Source organism: Vombatus ursinus, unplaced genomic scaffold, assembly GCF_900497805.2.
Source record: "Vombatus ursinus unplaced genomic scaffold, bare-nosed wombat genome assembly UNPS02003703.1, whole genome shotgun sequence".
Taxonomy (NCBI): domain Eukaryota; kingdom Metazoa; phylum Chordata; class Mammalia; order Diprotodontia; family Vombatidae; genus Vombatus; species Vombatus ursinus.
The window spans coordinates 48,110-55,958 of NW_020943481.1; positions in this window are offsets into that span (position 1 = coordinate 48,110).

Genomic DNA, 7,849 nt, shown 5'->3' on the forward strand with positions numbered 1-7,849 from the left:
AGAGATTCAAGCCAAAACCAGCGTTAATGTAGTGGAACCCTGGCTATTTACATTTATTTACCTATTGTTTATCTGGAAGGGGAAGACTCTCAGGGTTTTTGGCCAAGACAGAAACAATTGCCATTTCTGCTCATGCTGAGCCATCAAAGTTCAATGACCAAGTGGGATGTGGGCTAGGACCTACATCTTGCCACTGCACCAGATGGCTCTGGAGGAGAAAGTGAGGCTGGTGACTCAGCACAGCCTTCCCTCACTTAAATCCAATTCACTTGCAAGTCATGTCATCACCTTCCTGATGTCATGGTCCTCTTTGAGAAGGAAGGACAAACAACAACAACAACAACAATGATTAGTACTCAACTAAAATCCCATATTCTGACTCAAATCTTCCAAGATTAATCTCCAATCCTTAACCAACTGCCAAATGGAAGAGAGCCCTCCTTCTTCTGAAATCCTACTAAGCTTGTCTATCTTAGAACACATCATATTACCTCTTTTTTTCATCATCTGTGTATCTTTTTCTCCACCCTACATGATGAAATACTCTTGGAGAGCAAGGACTATGCCTTTTGCACCATTGTATCCCCTATGACTCTGGTACATGGCAGCCACTCATAAAATGTTGTTGAATGAATTAATGAATGAATGGTGTCCCCTAGATCTTTTCTTCTCCAGATTAATCATCCCAAATTGCATCAACCATTCCCCATATGGAACAGTTGTCAGACCTCTAAGTCTCTTGGACTTACTTATTTGTATATTCCTTAGTTTATCAAGGTCTCTCCTAAAGTCTGACAATGGGAACTGAACCCAGTACTCCAGACAAAACCTGACTAAGAGAGAGAAAAGCAGGACCATATATCCCTCACTTTTGATACAATAATATTACTGCAACCCATTAGAAGTGACTTTTCATTGTTATTTTTCAGTCATATCCAACTCTCCATGATCCCATTTGAGGTTTTCTTGGCAGAAATACTAAAGATGTTTCCCATTTCCTTCTCTAGCTCATTTTACATATGAGGAAACCAAGGCAAACAGGTTTAGGTTACCTGCACAAGGTCACATAGCTAGTGAGTGTCTGAAGCCAAATTTGAACTCAGGAAGATGAATCTTTCTGACTCTAGACCAGGCCCTCTAACCTCTATACCACCTAGCTGCCCCATTAGAAGTGATACTATGCTACTTACTGACTTTATGGGAAACTAAAACCCTGAGTTCTTTTTCATGTGAACTTCTATCAAACCAGATAAACCCAATCTTGTAATTTTTCTTGGATTTGATCCTGATTTCATTAATCAAGGATCCCCTGGTGAAGCTACATCCTCTACCAACACAGACAAGCATCAGTCTTGAATAGTTACCTGGATCACCAAGATTTTAAGTGACTTCCCCAGAGCCACACACAGTCAGTATGTGTCAGAGATGGGACTTGAACCTAAGTCTTCCTGATTCTTTGACTAGTTCTCTTCCCACTACAGACATACCTCATTTTATTGCATTTCACTTTATTGAGCTTCACAGACATTGCATTTTTCACAAATTGAGGTGTTGTGGCAAAACTGCATCAAGCAAATCTATCAGCTCCATTTTTTCAAAGGCATGTGCTCACATTGTGTCACTGTGTCACATTTTGGTAATTCTCATAATATTTCAAACTTTGTATTATTATATCTGTTATTGTGATTTGTGATCAGTGATCTTTGATGCTACTACTGTAACTGTTGGGGGTACCAAAAACTGCTCCCATATGAGACAGAGAAATTAATAAATGTGTGACCAGCCATTCCCTTCTATCTCTCTTTCCTCAGACCTCCCTCTTCTCTGAGACACAACAATATTGAAATTAGGCCAATTAGTAACCTTACAATGGCCTCTAAGCGTTCAAGTGAAAGGAAGAGTCAATCCATGTGACAAACATAATAGTTATCTTATTTTAAGAAATTGCCACAGACATTCCATCCTTCAGCAGCCACCACCCTGACAAGTCAGCAGCTATCAACATTGAGGCAAGACTCTCCATGGGTGAAAAGATTACAAACTCGCTGAAGGCTCAGATGGTGCCTCAGACTTATTCAGTAATAAAGTATTTTTAATAAAGGTATCCACATTGGGTTTTTTTGACATAAATATTGCATACTTAATATACTATAGTATAGTGTAAACATACTGGGAAAACCAAAAAAATATATGTTCACCTGGAAACCAAAAAGTTCGTGCAACTTGCTTTATTATGATGGTCTGGAATCTAACCTGAATGTCTCTGAGGTATGTCGGTACTCTACCTTGCCTCTTTTACATTTAAAATTGTATTTATTTTTGCTTATATATAAACTTTTTGTTTTCAAGTAAATCATCAAAGTACAGTATTGCAATTTGCTGATGTGTCTTTCTGATGATGAGTTCTTCAAATTCTGAATTTCACTATCATGTATTTTCTTCTCCCTGTGTTTTTGTTCATGCTAGTCTCATAAAGGCAAAATACACTTTCCTCCTCTCTCTATCCCCTCACACTTCACAGCCAACCTAAATTCTACCTAGTCCATAAAGCCTTCCCTGAATACTCCCATCCCCAGAAGTAAACTCTCTCCTTGTCCTGAAATTCTCATGCATTTATATAATCTGAACAATTCACTTGACAATTGCTCCCATTTTGCCATAAGCCATCTCTCCTCTTCTTTGAGCTACTATGAAACTAGGGGATTGTGTAGCTGATAACATATCTGTGCTTTAACTCCCCTACAAGAATTTAACTCCTTGAAGATAACTCATTCATCTCGGGAAAACATACGGTGCGCAATATAGAGCTTTTTGTATAATGGGTGCTCAGTAAATGCTTGTTAACTGAACTTAATATGATGGCTATTCCGGCCTTTTCTTAAATAGCACATGATATTGATCACAATCCTTTCCCAAATCTCTCCTCCTACATATCCCTTCTCTGTGACTTTTGCTTATACTCTTTTCCCAAAACACACATATACACACTGGACAAGACAGAAATATTACACTATCTCTATATGCTCCCCTTTGAGAGAAAAATTATTTTGTGCAGCTAGGTGGCACAGTGCTGGACCCAGAGGCAGAATGAACCAATTTCAAATTCAGCCTCATGTGCTTAGTAGCTATGTGTCCCTAGGCATGTCACTTAATCTGTCTCCCTTAGTTTTCTTATCTGAAAAATGGAAATAATAATAACACCTATCTCCCAGGGTTACTGTGAGGACAAAATGAGATTTACACTTTGGAATAAATAAATGCTAACTGTAAATGCAATACACAAATGCCAGCTATCAATAATAATAGCAACAACAAATAACAACAGTAATAATAATAATGATAAAACATCCTGAATTGGGTCTGTACGCGCTGGCTGATTTCCTATGAGCACCTTCCCTCACACTCTCAGCTGAAGCACTGAAGCCAGAGGCAGGTTCCCTTGTGTCACTGCAGCTCAAAAACCACTTTGCTGGGTCTTTGCACAGGTGATCAATGGTACAACAAAAAATCAATGTCCATATCCCTCTCAATCAGTGCTGAATTCCTGAGTCAGCTCTGACTCAGCTTTTGTTCTGCTGCTTACCTGATTCCCTGACCTTAGAGCCTTCCTCCAGCCTCACTTGAGGAAAATAAAGCAAATACAAGAGGAAGAGCTCTGAACTGGAGTCCAGAAACCTGATTTCTGTTGCAAGGCTTCCCCTAATTTATTTATATAAGGTGGAGCAAGACATTTCTCTCTTCTATGCCTCAGCTTTATCAATTATAAAAAGAAGAGGTTGGATCAGATAATTTCTAATATCCCTTTCTTGATCTGAAGTCCCAACCTATCTGTACCATTCCAATCCTTCAATTTGACATGATCTCTTACTGTTAGGTTCTTTCTCCAGGCCAATCACTGGACACACACCTTAACTGTGTCTTTTTCTCCTGTTGGTTCCATTGTATTCTCATCTGGGAACATGTAGACCCACATAAGTTCGATGTCCACTCCTTAATAGTTACTCACCAACTGTAACAGGAGCTAATTCTTAAGCAAACAAAAGGTACCTCTCTGAGCTGGGGTGGCTGGAACGGTTTATTTATGATGAGGTTTATTCCCTGAAGTTTAATGTTTCCAGAGCAGCAAGCAGATTCTGAAGTCTCTGGGGGCATTGCCATCATCCCTTTGCAAAGATATCTGTTGGTATGTACCAGTCTTGTGGTGAAAAGAGAAGAACGGAGAGAGGTAGGAAGGTGTTCCAGGACTAGACTCCCTCCAGGGGCTTCCTCTCCCTTCACTACTTAAATTTTAGGCAGAAAAGGATTCTCCCCTTGGTCACTTAATCTATTCTGCTGTCTCCAGGAATGATGACTCTTCTGTTCCTCTAACTCATAGCAATGGAGCCACCCCCTTTCCATTCTAGAAAGTCTTCAAGGACCAAGGGACTTCAGACTTTCATGGTCCCTTCTGCCCATATGTCTGGGCAGGATACTTTATTTGATTCTACATTCTCAGTACTTAACACAGTGCCTCAAACAGAATAAACACTTAATAAATATTTGTTTAATTGATTTGAATTCATCAGAGGGGAAATCCTGGAATTCTAGGCATATTATGGAATATCATCTGCATATGGTGAGGAAAAGAAGAGAGATGGAGATTAGAATAGAGGCAGAGACATCCCACTCAATCAGTCTTTTCCAGTCTCCTTTACTGCACCTTTGTACAGGTCATACCTACTTGTCCCCCAAGACTCTGTCCTATCCCATCTTCTCTTATCCCTCTATAACCCTCTCTACTCTCTCTCCTGATGTCCCAGTCTCACCTTACCAACTGCTCATTGGATATCTTTGACTGAATTTTCCATAGACACCTCTAACTCAATATGTCCAAAACAGAATTCGTTATCTCTCCTCATAAATCTCCCCCATCTCTAACCTTCCCCATTACTGACAAGGCCACCACCATCTTCCCAGTCACACAGACTCAGAACCTTGATGTCATCTTCAATTTCTCACTTGCACTTTACCTTCATAGTATGTTTTATTGTTATCCCCTTCTATTTATTCATGCAGCCACTACTCTGGCACAGACTCTTGTCTGGACTGTTACAATAGATCTCTAGTTAGTCTCCCTTGCCTCATTTATCTCCCTGCTCCAGTCCATCTGGCATTCAGCTGTCAAATTGATCCTCCTAATGCACAGGTCTACCATGTCATACACCTCCAAACTCTCATTTAATAAACTATAGCAGTTGTGTATCACCTCTAAGATCAAATATAAAACCCTTTATTTGTCTTTTTATGTCCTTTACAATCTGGACCTTTCCTACTTTTCCATTCTTCTTACACTTTACTCCCCTCCATGTTGCCTATAATCCAGTGACACTGGCCTTTTCCATATTTTCTACACATGATACTCCATATCCATGTCCTTCTACTGGCTTTCCCCAATGCCTGGAATGTTCTCTCACCTCTTCTTAGCCTTCTGGCTTCCAAAGATTCTTCTAAGACTCAGTTTACATCCTATCTTCTGTAAGAGGCCTTTCTTGTTCCCCCACCATTGATAGTACCTTCTTTCTGAGATTAGCTCCAATATACATTGATATATCCTTAACGTATGTAGTTGTTTACATGTTATTTCTCCCATTAAAAAGTTAGCTTCTTGAGAGAAAGGACCATGTTGTTATCTTAGGATAATGCCTGACACAAAACAAATATTTAATAAATGTTTATTGACTGAGTGACTATGATATATTTCCACTCACATGTACTGACTGAATTCAACCACAATCTAAGCTTCAGTTCTGCATTCTGGGAGCTGAGGCCTATAATAGTCAAGTATACAACATCTGACAGGGCTCTTCACTCCTCACTGTCCCATAGATACTGTGATTGCCATGTGAGTAACCACCAGACAGAACCACACACAGTTTTAGGGCTTGTATCACAAATGGAGTCTGACTCCTTTAGGATCAAACCCCTCTTTTCTCTAACAAAAGCATAGTCATTCACAAACTGTGGGGCTTTTAATCCACACCAATAGAGTTCCAGACTTGGACACATTCTCACTCATTTACACTGAATCCCAGTGATTCTGTATGCTCTCCCATCCTCTGACTCACAACACTCTGCAAAGCTGTTCCTGACACACCTCATCACAAATACTCAGGAACTGTGCAAGAGGAAGAGCATTTGTTTGATGTAGTCTGGGCTGGTTTCCCTTTAAAGGGATAAGGAGTGAGTTAGTCCTTGGGATTTGGTTATTCTGGAGGACTAGGGCATGAGCCAATATTGTGGCTTCCTTTTCACCTGAGACATAAAAGGCCCAGTCTCTGTAAATTGTTAATAGGCAGCTAGATGATGCTGTGGCTAGAGCACTGGACTTGGAAGTCATAAAAAAAATGAATTCTAATTTGCCTCAGACTAGCTGTGTGATCTTGGGCAAGTCACTAAACTTCTCTGTGCCTCAGTTTCCTCAAATGTAATATGGGTGTAACAATAGCACCTACCTCACAGGATCATTGAGAGGATCAAATGAGTTAGCCTATGTAAGGTGTTGTGAAAACCTTAAAGTACTATATAAAAAGCTAGTTATTATTGTTGTTATTTTTCGGACTGAGTTCTGGCAGAAGCAGTATTGCTGTCCTGGCTAAAGTGCCCATGAGGGAAGGGATGAAGAGAAACAGTGTCTATTTTTTTTAGTATATTGTACCTTTCCATACAGCAGCTAGTTGGCACAGTGAATAGAGTGCTGGGCACGGACTCACCTTCCTGAGTTCAAATCTGGCCTTTGACTTTGGCTGTGTGACCCTGGGTAAATCACTTAACCCTGTTTACCTCAGTTCCTTACCTATAAAAGGAGCTAGAGAATGAAATGACAAACCACTCCAGTATCCGTGGCAAGAAAATCTCAGATCAGGTCACAGAGTCAGACACAACCAAAAATGACTGAACAACAACAAGTCTTGAGTGAATTTAATTTTTATTGGATTTGATGGTCTGCAAATATTTTCTGTATTCCAATCTCATAACTGAATCACTGGATGGATCTGAGTTAATCCTGGCCCAGAAATGTTGACATTAGTCAAGAGAAAATTAGATCAAAATGACGTCGTGGTTGGTTTTTTGGTTGAAGTATGAGAAGGACCATATAGAAGACAGAGAAACTTGGATGAATAGATAAATACATATGGAAGACTGACACCCTATTGCCCCTACCCTTCTAGCGTGACATGGGGTTCCTTCTTAATAAAATAGGGAGAACCACTACTAACTCTCTAAGATTAGCCTGATGGGTATTTAAGAAATTTGACAAGGAGAGGAAAAGAATTTCAAAAGCTAATATTACCTAACTTTTGCTAACAGTTTTAGAAAACTTGGATCATAGCATAAGCAAAATGAAAATAAAAGTCTTTCCATATTCAATAACTAGAAATAAATATGGATATGTGTTTTATCTTTAAGAGTGTAGCTTATCAATCAATCAGTGAACAAGTATCCGTTACATTCCTGCTATGTAAAAGGCTCTATTTGAGGCTATGGGGACGTAAAAGGAAAGAATTAAATGATTCACAATGAGTTTATATCCTAATGGGGGGGGACGTACATGTAAAATGTATACACAATAAAGTTAATAAATACATGCACATATATGTACATTATATATACAAGTAGACATGTATATTTACATAGATACACATATATTTATATTTACAAAGTAGTTAAATACAAAGTGCTACAGGAGAGAGGGTATTAAAAGTTGGGTGATCAGAAAAGGTTTCACGCAGAAGATGGCATCTGAGTTGGATGGCTGGTTGGTTGTTGTCCTTTGTTCTCAAAGAGGACCAAAATGACCTCGCCATGTTGG